This window comes from Tachypleus tridentatus, chromosome 6, assembly GCF_004210375.1.
Source record: "Tachypleus tridentatus isolate NWPU-2018 chromosome 6, ASM421037v1, whole genome shotgun sequence".
Classification (NCBI taxonomy): domain Eukaryota; kingdom Metazoa; phylum Arthropoda; class Merostomata; order Xiphosura; family Limulidae; genus Tachypleus; species Tachypleus tridentatus.
This window is the reverse complement of record NC_134830.1, coordinates 135021446-135035834: the sequence shown is the minus strand read 5'-3', so window position 1 is coordinate 135035834 and position 14389 is coordinate 135021446. Positions and strand designations below refer to the sequence as shown.

At 35.8% G+C, this 14389-nt stretch overlaps 1 protein-coding gene across 4 annotated transcripts in view; it reads right to left on the bottom strand.

Annotated features, from left to right (window-relative positions):
* Window positions 1–14305, bottom strand: part of LOC143253738 (uncharacterized) — a 109297-nt gene extending 94992 nt beyond the window's left edge. Inside the window, exon 1 of one of the 4 annotated variants that reach the window (XR_013029833.1) lies at window positions 13934–14305. The gene's annotated coding sequence lies outside the window, so the exon portion shown is untranslated. The remainder of the gene's footprint in view (window positions 1–13933) is intronic. The other 3 variants (XR_013029831.1, XM_076508050.1, XM_076508051.1) reach the window with 3 other exon arrangements.
* Window positions 14306–14389: the final 84 nt, after the last annotated feature.

Below are 14389 nucleotides of genomic sequence, written 5' to 3'. Positions count from 1 at the left end.
GGTGTTCGTTTGTCGCACATGAAACAGTATTTGGATCGTAGGCGTGGACATTAAGTTTAACCATATCACCCAGAATAGATGAAGTCACGTCATATACATAAGCTCGTTGTACACTGTTAACCGAGTCTTATCACAAAGTCTTTAACTCAGGTTGTGGTGTGTGAAAAAGCAAAAGAAAAGAGCACTGAATAAATTATAGTCACGAGTACGTCATGTACCTGGGGCCACACATGATCCAACTGACTGGGTGCCAATACTTTGCTGTGTGTCCAGACTTTGCTTACACCCTGTACACGGCCGTTTAGATAGTGCTTAAAACCTCCCTGCCTTTGTCAGTCATCACAAAGAGTGACTAAACCTGAACCTTGGAGTCTCTAAACTGGCTGGTTAGTTCAGTTGTCACAAAGGATAGCTCAGCCTGAACCTCAGAGACTCTAAACTGGCTGGTTAGTTCAGTTGTCACAAAGGATAGCTCAGCCTGAACCTGAGAGACTCTAAACTGGCCCGTTAATTCAGTTGTCACAAAAGGTGGAGTTTTAAATTTCTAGCCAACAGTGCAATTTGGAGCCTGCATGGGCGTTGTTAATGCATATAAAGACAATGTGATAATGACGTGGACTTCTTTCGACTGCTATGTACACAACGTTTGTTCGTCTCTTCTTATGGTATGTTTGTTATGTGTATTTCTGACTTCCCAGTTCTCTTCTTCTTCTTGTTTGGTGTGTCAGTTTTCATAACATTTAAACAGAGTATATATGACTAAGAAAATATACATACCTCGAGTGAGGTAACACGTTCTATTCTCAGTTCTTAGGTCTCATCTTTGAAGATATTGTTTCGTGTTCGTATCTCAGAATGAGAAATTCATTCAGTGTCCTCGCTTGGATAAGCTTTACCTTCGATGACATTGTAAAGGACAGGTTAGGTAACATCTGCAGTGTTGCTGTTTTCACCACGGGTAATTGAAACCCGAATTTTAACGACGTAAATCCCTAAACTTACCGTTGTCCCACCTGGGGACAACTCTGGTGTCTTCCCCGTGTTTATTATTGAGTTTTCGGTGAACAGCAGTGCTGGTAAGCGTACGGTATTATATAAAACGTTGTTAGGGGATAATTTGGTTAGGACTTGGTATGAGTCGCGGGTTCGAATCCCCATCACACCAAACATGGTCGCCCTTTGAGCCGTGGCGGTATTATAGTATGACGGTCAATCCCACTATTCGTTAGTAAAAAGAATAACCTAAGAGTTGGCGGTGGATGGTGATGACTAGCTGCCTTCCCTCTAGTCTTACACTGCTAAATTAGGGACAACTAGTGCAGATAGCCCTCGAGTAGCTTTGTGCGAAATTCAAAACATACCAAACAAACAATAATGTGAGTAATTTTTGTACCCACATTAATTACATGTAATTAAATTGTTCTGTTGAAAAATCAAAGGAGCAAACAAAACAGTGAGTAATTAGCTTGCTACAATTTAAGGTTTAAACATCTCTCTGATCATTATAACCTCTCCCCTCTCAGTGGCACAGCGGCATGCCTGCGGACTTACCCTGCTAAAAACCGGGTTTCGATATCCGTGGTGAGCAGAAAACAGATAGCCCATTGTGTAGTTTTGGGCGTAATTCCAAATAATCACTCAGTCCGATCATGATAAATGTCGAGAATTAGTCAATTACGAGCAAGTGCACTTTTACGTGTAATTAAATGTAGTTTTAAATTGTTCGAGTTATTGACCGCTGATATATGTTCTGTAAGTAAACTGAATATTCAGAGAGTATAACCATTCTACATCATTCTGCGTTCGGAGCAAGATGTATTTATATACTAATATGAGTGTTACATTAATAAAGAAATATGTATAAACCTGGTGAAATTTTGTTATTGAGCCGTCAATTTCTTCTTAATCTTCAGTCAGTGCGTCGAAAATGAACAAATAACTAGACAACAGTTAAAAACCCTGACGTGTAAAGAAGTCCCATCTGGATTAGTCCAGTCTCGTATCTACATCCATATCGCAGCTTATAATTTCTGAAACAATAGTTACGATAGATAGATATGCGTGTTTGGTCTTCGTGCAAACTTTCTTCTGCCTCAATTACTTTTTTTAAACGCGACAGCTTATATTGACTTTGACAAATGATGAGTTCCTATTGGTCCATCTAAGATATGACGACACTGAATGAAAATGCTAGGTACCACATTTAGTCACGTGCTAACAGTCTTAACTGTTAAGTTATTTTGTTAATAAGTGTGGGCCCCGGGAATCATGGAATTATTAGAAATAAGCATATTTGTTGACTATTACTATTAACTGAAACTCGTGCTACATAAATGCTATATCACAATTACAACTGATGGTGGACTCTGTTATTTTTATTACGCGCCCACGGCTGAAACTGGCCGATTAGTTCGGTTATCATAAACAGTGGTTGAGGCTGAACCTCGGAGTCTCTAAACTGACTGGTTAGTTCAGTTGTCACAAAAGATAGCTCATCTTGAACCTAAGAGTCTGTAACCTGGCAGGTTAGTTTAGTTCTCACAGAAGGCAGCTAAGCCTAAACCTCGGATTCTCTAAACTGGCTGTTAGTTCATTTGTCACAAAGGGTAACTCAGCCCGAACCTAGGAGTGTGTAAACTAGATGGTTAGTTCAGTTGTCACAAAGGGTGGCTAAGCCTGAACCTCAGAGTCTATAAACTAGATGGTTAGTTCAGTTGTCACAAAAGGTGGAGGTTATTTTTCTGATATTTTTTTTATAAAATAAAACCCTATCACTGCTCACTTGAACACCTGTAATCCATGTGCTGAACATTAATTATTCTTTAATCCTAGATCTTTCATGTGAAAACCTGTAGAATATAGATTCACAAAAGTTATGCTGTTTTGTGATGTTCAAAATCCATCTTTTTTGGCTTTGCTATATAAACCAATACAGAGAGAGAGAAAATTTTTATTGGTTTTGGTCCATGCACTTGAAATATTATTTTTAAAAAATACCCATATCTGAAAAAAAAATTAGTTTAAAAATACTCGTATCCGACACCAAACAGTAGAGAGGGGTAAGAAAACGTACCCTTTAATGATATGAATATATTTCTCTCTTTTTCGTCCACCAAAGAAAATGGCAGTGTTGGTCATCGAAACGTTGAAGTAAAAGAGTGTCAGTTCCTGAGACGTTAAAATAAAAGTTTGTCGGTACCGAGACGTCGAAATAAGGGTCTGTTTGTCATGGAAACGTCAAAATAAAAGTGTTTTGGTCACCAAAACATTGAAGTAAAAGCGTATCAGTTCCCAAAGTATTGAAATAAAAGTGTGTTGATCACTTAGACGTTGGAATAAGGGTGTATTGATGGTCGAAACTTCATAATAAAAGTGTCTTGGTCACCGAAACTTCGATATAAAGGTGTGTTGGTAACAGAAACGTTGAAGTAAAAGTGTGTTAGTTCCCGAGATGTTAAAATAAAAGTGTGTTGTCATCAAGACGTCGAAATAAAGGTGTGTTCGTCGCCAAATGTCAAAATAAAAGTTTGTCACCGAAACGTCGAAATAAAGGGGTGTTGGTAACCGAAACGTTGAAGTAAAAGTGTCACTTCCCTGACGTGAAAATAAAAGTGTTCGTCATCGAAATAAAGGTGTCTTGGTCACCGAGACGTCGGAATAAAGGTGTTTTGGTCGTCAAAATATCAAAATAAAACTGTTTAGGTTACTGAAATGTCGAAATAAAGGTGTTGGTAACCGAAACGTTGAAGTAAAATTGTGTCAGTTCCCGAGACGTTTCTGTAGTTTTATGCTTCACCCGTAGCCTAATCGTACATACACACGTATGATATTATCAAATATGTAAATAATTTCAGGGGGGGAGGTAATAACTTCCAACAAAAACTATAATTTTGATGTTGAGCTCGAACGTTTCTCCTAAACGGTATGTTCTCAAACAAAATCAGCTCCATTAAAGTATTTTATGTTCTTCTTTCATTTTTCATCAACCATTCTTTGTAGCCGTTTCCTATAATTAATTTAAGTGCTTCGTTATGTCTTACTTGGCTGTAAAGATAACAGTAAGTGGAAAACTTTCAGCTGCGGCTGTGTGCGAAATACCACGAATCAGTTTTTAGAATAGCATATATAAAATTCGTCGAAAATAATCCGGAGTTATTAAGGCTACCGACTGACTGGTGGTTTCTTGCCCTAACCTTCTCACGACAACTAGTTAAATTAATAACGCGAAGCAACGCCTCATGTTTAATTGTATTGATTTTCTTATAATGCGAGACATAACTTTTCGCCTCTTCCAGAACGGTTTTTGGTGGAGATAGCAATTTTTACAGAAATATTTCATGAGTGTCTTGCATGCAAACTGTGAAATTTATCGATATATGTATTTATCAATTTTTATATATATATATTATTCATAAATACGTAGAAGGAAAATACAATTGCCTCTTTGCTGCGAAAGCATAAAGCTAAACAGTGCTCTACACATTGCGGGTATCGAAACCCCAAATCAAGGGTTATACGTTCACTGACTTATATATATTTTAATCACAATAACGGAAGCTTATTTATACCAAGCCACATGCATCCCCCTCTCCCACAGCTCGTCTGTAAGTGTCGGGACTTATCACGCCAGAAATCGCAGATTCAATTCCTATTGTGGGTACGTCACAGATAATCTAATGAGTAGCTTAAAACATCTCATTTATGCTACCATTTTAATATATTTTTATGTGTGTATTTTAAACAGCATGTTGTCACTTCAATATATTTTTATGTGTATATTTTAAACAGCATGTTGTCACTTCAATATATTTTATGTGTATATTTTAAACAGCATGTTGTCACTTCAATATATTTTATGTGTATATTTTAAACAGCATGTTGTCACTTCAATATATTTTATGTGTATATTTTAAACAGCATGTTGTCACTTCAATATATTTTTATGTGTATATTTTAAACAGCATGTTGTCACTTCAATATATTTTATGTGTATATTTTAAACAGCATGTTGTCACTTCAATATATTTTTATGTGTATATTTTAAACAGCATGTTGTCACTTCAATATATTTTATGTGTATATTTTAAACAGCATGTTGTCACTTCAATATATTTTTAATGTGTATATTTTAAACAGCATGTTGTCACTTCAATATATTTTATGTGTATATTTTAAACAGCATGTTGTCACTTCAATATATTTTTAATGTGTATATTTTAAACGGCACGTTGTCACTTTAATATATTTTTAATGTGTATGTTTTAAACGGCACACGTCACTTTAATATATTTTTAATGTGTATGTTTTAAACGGCACGTTGTCACTTTAATATATTTTCGATGTTTCAAATAACACACGTTGTCACTTTAATATATTTGTTATCTTTGTATATGTTTTAAATAGCACACGTTGTTACTTTAATATATTTTTTGATGTGAATGTTTTAAACAGCATGTTGTCACTTTAATATATTTTTTATCTTTGATGTGTATGCTTTAAATAACACACGTTGTCATTTTAATATATTTTTGATCTTTGACGTGTATGTTTCAAACAGCATGTTGTCACTTTAATATATTTTTTGATTTTCAACGTTTGTAAACAAGAGAATATTTTGACGAAGGGTCAGACAGGCAGACTGTTAGACAAATGGACAACCAAAGACGAAAACATGTAAAGTATAGATAATTTAGGTTTAATTTCTGCCTTCTATCATGTGTAAAGTCTAGAGAACTGAGATCACTCAGAAGTTTTTGTCTGTTTGTTTGTTGCAGAACAAAGCCATTTTGGGAGCATATCTGCTTTGTCCACAGCAGAAAATCGAATTCCGAGTTTTAGCGTTGTAAATCCATTAACTTATCGCTGTTCCACTACGGGAACTACTGAGGATCTTGGGACCCAAGATGCTAAACTATCTCAACATTGGCATGACATGACCACAAGGAAATAATGAAAGTATTCCACTGTTCTACGCTATATTTCAGTTGCTAGGACGGTAGTAGTGTTTCGAATGTACAGTTTCTAATCAAATCGTCACGCCATCAATACATATGTATACATACAGAGTTTTTCTTTTTTACGTGCCTCGTCAGTTAGGTCTCAGTGATATCATTTTAATCATGCAGCACTGCTGAGAACGCTTTAGCACGTGCACGAAAGCAGCTTGCAGAACCATAACACACGTCCAATGAACATAACTTATCACGACTCGGTGCGGCAGGTTCAATACTGATATATACATCCATATTCATACAATTATTAATATATTTATTCTGCATTTTGTAAGCACCCTTTCCCCAAGTACTGGTTTGCTGAATTCTCTTGCGAGTTTCATGCAAAATAACTGAATGTGTGTTGGATGGTTATGCACTCGTAACATTATTCAGGGTATTCACAGTGGAACAAGAGTAGAGGTAGTGGTCCGTGTAGGTTGCACGCGCCAAGTAGTCAGTTATCTAGCAGGAAATTATAGTAGACTTCATACCTCCTAAAATTTCCGCTATATGTTGATTAAACATTTAACCTATCTCTGTTTTCTGTCTATCCACCTGTCTTTCTCTTTGGATAACGGTTCATATAATTATCAGTAAATATATATGTGTTCTGTGACAGGTAAATATGAATGTCTGTGTGTGTGTCCATATAAATTATATATATATATATATATTTGTACTGTGGCGGGTGAAACATCAGTATACATATACTGTCACAAATACAACGTGAGTGTACATATATATATTGTGGCTGCTAGAGCACGAGTATTATAAATGTGTGTGTACTATGACAGTTAAAACATAAATATATATCTGTATGATAAACATAACACAACAAAACTTTGAATTTCAACTAAAATATCGTTAGTAATCAATATTATATAGGAATAACCCAGAGAAGTAAAAACTAAAATAATCTTAGGAAGAATAAACATAACCATGACTGAAATAACTGATTGTAGTAGAAGAATAACTAAAAATATAACACCAGTACATAAGGATAATTTAACTGTGACTGAAGATGTGATATAACCGTGACTGAAGTAGAGTAATAACATAAAACAAAACACCAGTACATAAGGAAAATTTAACTGTGACTCAAGATGTGACATAACCATGACAGAAGTAGAAAAATAACTAAAAATATAACACCAGTACATGAGGAAAATTTAACTGTGACTCAAGATGGGACATAACCATGACAGAAGTAGAAAAATAACTAAAAATATAACACCAGTACATGAGGAAAATTTAACTGTGACTCAAGATGGGACATAACCATGACAGAAGTAGAAAAATAACTAAAATATAACACCAGTACATGAGGAAAATTTAACTGTGACTCAAGATGGGACATAACCATGACAGAAGTAGAAAAATAACTAAAAATATAACACCAGTACATGAGGAAAATTTAACTGTGACTCAAGATGGGACATAACCATGACAGAAGTAGAAAAATAACTAAAAATATAACACTAGTACATAAGGAAAATTTAACTGTGACTGAAGATGTGACATAACCATGACTGGATTAAACGAATTACTAAATATTTCAAGAAGGTGATTCGTGATGGATATGCGAATGCACTGAAGATTACTTAAAAAACATCCTAGTTATATCACGTGAGAAGTTACGTTAAAAACAGTTTCGTTTCTGTCATATTGTGCTGAAATTTTGCAGAGTAGAACAACAACACAAAATCCGACAGCTGTTGGCACAATGAAAAGTAAAAATATTCATTATTGGTAACAGGAGACTATTTTCGGTGACACTAATTATGGTAACTAATACAGATTTTACTTTTCATTGTGGCCAAAAATTGTGTAAGTTTGTGTGTTTTTGATTCTTGACATTACGTTAAGAACTTGAGTTTAACCAATAATTATTGAAGAGATATCCATTGTGGTCAGGTGTTTGAAAGTGTAGTTCCAGATGAAGCAATGCACTGCGGTGACGAATAGAGTGTTTAAGTATGATAGAGAAAGATTGGGTTCAAGCCCACTTGACAGTATTTATTCGTGCTAGAACCAACGTGTAATATTACATCGGATACGAATAAGTAGCTAGCCAGCAAAAGCGCCCACCGCCATAGTGTGAACTGCTTGTTTGACCGAATAGTGGGTGTTGCCGTTCACTCTTATAACGCACCCAAGGCCTGATATTTGTGACCTTGCTCGGAAAGGTATAGATAGACTCATGCTCAGTGAAGATATTCAACTGCCTTAGATGGAAAAATGTGACAGCAACGGATGTAAACCAGTTAACATAACTAAACGTTCGAATACAGATATAGAGGCGAAATTTAACCCTCAAGACATGGTTATTTTATGAAAATGAGGATTATGACAATGAAAACTAGAAAATGTTGCATCTATGCATTTAAAACGGATCAATTTCTGAACTATCCATAGCGAAACGCGGAAATGTAGTGTGTAGCAGCCTAGCAGTCAAGGATGCAGGGTGATGTTCCCCTTTATCCTAGCTATGTGGGTTCTACGTATTGTTTTGTGTTGAATGATTTTTTTTGTTTTTTAATTCTTTCCTCTTAAAACGTTGAGTGTAGACAAACTCACAAAAGAAAATAACAAGCTTAGCTAGAACACAGAATATGCACAATAGCGCTCTCTGATGGGCTAACGATGACCCGAAAATATCGAAATTATTTAATTCATAATTCAGTGAAATCCTATACTTTATCAATTTCCTTGGCTGTTGATCTAGGTTTGTTTTAGTGTAAAGTTATGTTGGACTATCTTCTGCGTCCATCGAGTGGAAATTAACCCCAGGTTTTAGTGTTCTGAGTTTTTAAACTCACCATTGCTCTGTCGGAGGACGGTTGATTAAGTAAACAAAACATTGGCCCGAAGAAGACAGACCAACGTTCTTTGGAAGCATTTTGTATGTTCCACTATCAATAAAATTCTTCCTTATGTTTGTAAATCCTTGTTTGTCTACCTGTTGTCAGTTTGTTAAATGGGGTTGATTTCATTAAGTTATTAGTTAGTTTTGTTTTTCTAGCTAATTTAATTTTTACAGGTATAGCTTTTAATTTCTATAGTCGTGTCTACAAGGATGTTTTATAACAACGAGCGGTATATGTTTCCTTTAGTTAACTACGTCTTGAGTCACAGTCTAAAAGAAATAAAAACATGATGGACGTCGTACATCTTGGATAATAGTAGAAAATATACAGATATGAAGGACGTTGTACGTTTTGAATAATAATAGAAAAGATACAAATATGAAGGACGTCGTACGTTTTGGATAATAATAGAAAAGATATAAATATGAAGAACGTCGTAAGTTTTGGATAATAGTAGAAAATATATAAATATGAAGAACGTTGTAAGTTTTGGATAATAGTAGAAAATATTTTTATATGAAGGGCGTCAATAAATCTGAAAGTGGGATCTTATTATGCATCATGCAGCGAGTGAAACATGAATCATATAAAAAATGAAATGTAACAAATAGTATCAAAACAGCTGAGACAATTGCCCGTGAACTGACTGATTTTTATTTCAAATTAGGTCGCCTGTTCAAGCAAAAATCATATCGCTAGACTACCTGAAACCATAGGCTCGCAAATTAGCAGAATCGAGCGATATACAGTGTGCATCAATGACACATCAGAAGTTCTATCCAGACCCAGAAAATGATTTTGTCAGCGGCACTGAGCCTTATAGTTTGTAAATTTAGATGACTTGTCATTAGTCAGTGCTGTTCGATGGAAAACGGCTTATATTTACCGCGCGAAAATTACTTGTAGAACCAAAGAAAGCTATTGCGGGCTTATTATAACAGTGAGATCGATTTACAACGTGCTGATAACCGTCAGTTCGTTAAACAACGTGTTCATTGTTTTTCAATAATCAATAAAGTCTCATTTTCTTCATTCACCGACAATGCGCCTGAAATTGAAATAACGTGGATGCACGGATATAACAATATTCAGAGTTGTAAAGAAGGAAATTACTATCTCTTGGCTCTATTAATAATAAATTGTCAAATACTATTGGTTTCAGTGTATCAGTAGGCTTAGCGCCGTCATCGTTGAATAAATAAAATATTATTCATAATGAACCTTTGAAAAGGGAAATGAATATTTTTTATGGCTTTTACAGAAGTATGAAAGTGTTCGAATAAGGATTATTTTATTGCGAGGAACTATCTTGGATCTTAAATAATATAAACAATTTACCGGCACAGATTGGGTAACAAAGAGAAAACCAGTTAGCAGAGAGAGATTGTTTGTGCAATTATGAGAACCCGCATTGAACCGGTTTATGTAACAATGACAAATAAATTTATAACCTGATTAGATTGTGATGGCAAACGTCTTCTGGTAGTGTTATATAGCAATGGAACAGCTAGCACAGTTCCTACGGGGTAACGCCGAGTTAAATCGTTGATGGATGATACAATTTTTTTTTTCGTCAAAGAGCAATATAATTTAAATTTACGAATATATGATATTTGTGTAATGATACTACAGCGTCTTATAAGTGAAAAACATCAACGCATATGTAATATAGTCCGGCCTTTTCGTATCATGGTTCTTCGTTAATAATTTATAATAATCTTGTTGTTCTATTTTTTTGTCCGTCATGGACATGAATATATATAATAGCAGTACTATCCTATTTGAAATAGGTTAATTTAATAAATAGTTGATGTATGACCCTCTGTCGAGAAGCAATGACAAACTTTGGATTAGCTTCGTGCTGGTTGGATGGCTATTGGTCCTGATATCATTGATAGTGGTACTGTACGTATGATCATTATGATACAACATACAAGATGTCTTGTCTATGGTTGTAAAATGTATAGGTACTATATTTATACCCTGTAGATATATGGGGAGTCTGTAAACATTGAATTGGTAGGACTAATGAACTATACAAGAATGGTGCATGGACTGGATTTCGTATTTGTTTGAATTTCGCGCAAAGCTACACGAGGGCTATCTGCACTACCCGTCCCTAATTTAGCAGTGTAAGACTGGAGGGAAGGCAGCTAGTCATCACCACCCACCGCCAACCCTTGGGCTACTCTTTTACCAACGAATAGTGGGATTGACCGTCACATTGTAACGCACGGCGGTAAGGGCGAGCATGTTTGGTGTCACGGGGATTTGAAGCATCCTAACCTCCTGGCAATGTCATGCCTGGATTTTGTAACCGCGTACATTTTATGCATGCGTGTTGAATAGTATTTATATATATGTACACACATGTAGGCTTTATAGTTTGTTGTTGTTTTTTAAGTTGTAAAGCCGTATATATAGATAGCCATATGAATTTTTAAAGTTGTTTAGATATATTCGTATATATTCAGTACAGATATAAGAGAATCATAATGTAATAGCGTAAGCATACAAATAAGTATTTTTAATATTTCCTGGACTTCTTATGCTTCCCCTTTCCTCTGCGCATGGTTTTGTTACAGCCGCTAGATTTCATCTTAGCACGACATTCCACACACTGTACTACGTTGAAAACGCGTGATTAACAATTATTAATATGCCCTTCTCCCTTCCATTTCTCATCGACTTTGGGTCGTTCCACTGTGACGACCTTAAACTCTGGTGGGCCGTTGCTACTGCATACACTATCTGAAACTAAATATTTTATAAATGAAATTTATAGCCACAAGGTTTCTGCCTCACTTTCGCCTAGAAACGTCATCATTTTCGCTACCTCGTGCTTACACGATTTTTGCCATTCTTAAGAGTCTGTTTGTTTTGTTTGTTTTTGAATTTCGCACAAAGCTACTCGAGGGCTATCTGTGCTAGCCGTCCCTAATTTAGCAGTGTAAGACTAGAGGGAAGGCAGCTAGTCATCACCACCCACCGCCAACTCTTGGGCTACTCTTTTAGCAACGAATAGTGGGATTGACCGAAAATTATAACGCCCCCACGGCTGAAAGGGCGAGCATGTTTGGCGCGACGGGGATGCGAACCCGCGACCCTCAGATTACGAGTCGCACGCCTTAACACGCTTGGCCATGCCTGGCCCCTTAAGAGTCAGCAGAAACAATAAAATGCGCAATAACTGATTGTTGGCTATAATTCGATACTTGCCATCAACGTGATTGCCGATCCGATGCTCGAAACTGAGCTTGGTTCCATCTTTTAAACTGTGGCTTAAAATTTTCTGTTGCGGGAGACAGCCGAGATGTTTACTTAAAGTGTTAAACGTTTTCACAACATGACAGTTATGCAGTGTTAAGACAAAAAGGTGATCCTGTCAGCAACGTCGTGCCCGAAAGGGCAAAAACCCTGTATGTAAACAAATGATATGCAACATCAATACAGTTTAAACAATAAGTCGCTGTGGTACATGTGTCGTGCCTGCTGTGTAAACGTTAAATTACCTCTACGGCCTGCATACACGTATTCATATTGTAGATTATGAGACTCAATATAAACCACAGACTACATCAAAACAATTGCATGTCAAAAGTTATTTAGTCCCTGTTATTTACAAGATATTCAAATAAACGTAAAAACTACCTCACAGAATGCGTAATGATGCATTTAGTAATATTGATCAAGTTTTACAGATATAGATATCTATATGGTTACAGATGTAGATATAATAATTAATATATCGAAATAAAGCATAACAGTTGAAAACATGTATAATGCCACCATGTTTTCACTATTTATTAACATGTTTTAAAATTGACGTGTGTGTGTGTGTATATATATATATGCTAGTCATATCTCAGTTGGCAGCGTAAACTAGTCATCACCACCCACCAAACACTCTTAGTTTACCCCTTAATCAACAAATAGTGGGATTGATTGTAATATTATAACGACCTCACGGATAAAAGGACGAACATGTCCGTTAACGGAATTCCACTATGATGAGTGAAGTGAAAAATATTCTTCTAATGTTACTTCTAAAAGTGTTGCTCATAACTGTAATAAGTGTATAGAATTAACACTCGAAAAAGGAAGGTTTAAAATCACTCGTTGCCCAATTTTTTTGCTTCTGTTTTTTTCGCTCTTATTTTGTCTGACAGCGTTCTACCCCCCTTTTTTGTTGAGTTACAATTAACTGCAGAGTTGGGCGTGGCCTTGTAGTTATTGTGCCAAACTATGGATCTTTGAGTCCACTAATGGCGGCCCTTTATCACCACAAAACATATACATAAATCTTGTTCCTTTCTTTGGAGCCAGGGTGCGTTATAAAAGTCAGGCAAGGAGAACCTTAAAGTTGGCGGTTAGTGCTGTTGACTTGATGCTTCCCTCAGTTGAAAATTAATGCCAACTAACTTTCCACGAATATCCGAAAACAAAGTAAAGAAAACAATTCACTGTATATATATTTTAGGGGAAAAATAACAATAAATATATTTTTGAATGCTTAAATGTTATTCATAGATAATTTAACAAAATAAGCATTTTAAGATAAAAATATACAAAATTACTCATTGTACTTTTGACAGAAAAAAATCCCATGTTTGGTCGAATGATTCGAAGTCTCAGAAAGTAATTTAGTTGTCCAAATTACACGACAAGTATCATACGCCTACTAATTCAGCAATATTTTATAGTCTATCCAATATATAGTTTTAATTTGCTACTAACACAAGTACGTGTTCTAGTTTCTTCGAACCATGCCGCCGTATTTGTTCATCATAAATACAACGTACTATGTCAATATAATTGTAAAATGAGTATGACAGATGGCAGCACCGTCAAACCTAATTGTTCTGCATGTTTTCCACTTCTTTCAAAAAAATTGGTAAGCCTAAACAATACTTCGAGAATAAGACAATTTAAACCGAAATCCTATACATCAGCTTTTAATGATAACCAACAAATAAAAACATATTCGAAGATTATAGGGCATCTTTACCAAAAAAGATAAGTTTTCCTCTTTCTCGAACAAAGTATACACAAAATCAATACTATTTTACTCACTTATTGTTGTGTTCAACCTGGCAGCGACATCTAGAGGTTGTCCCCAACAAAGTTCTGCTCGTGCTTATTAATTATCGGTGATGTCTGCTGGTTTGCATTTGGCTTTACATTTTACCATGAACAAGCTCAAGGTCTCTCCATGACTTTTGTGACGTTTGCCTTTCGAAGAGTAAATTACGGGAATTAACAGACCTCAAATCAGGCAGTTCCGCTCCTAATGATGGGTTTAAATTCAGCAAGCCTATTTTCTTATCAACTCTAAGTATATAGAAGAGAAAGGCTATACACGCTGGTCAACGGTATTCGGTCTCGCAACTGGAAAGCAAGGCGGCGCTGTATCCGCGCTCTTTTCCCGACGTCACTTATTCAGACAGAAAGGCAGACGACTTCCGGTTCGGTGCAAATCTCGTTGCCGGAACTGCTGCTTTTCGCTTCTCAGTAAGGCGGGTTCTGTTA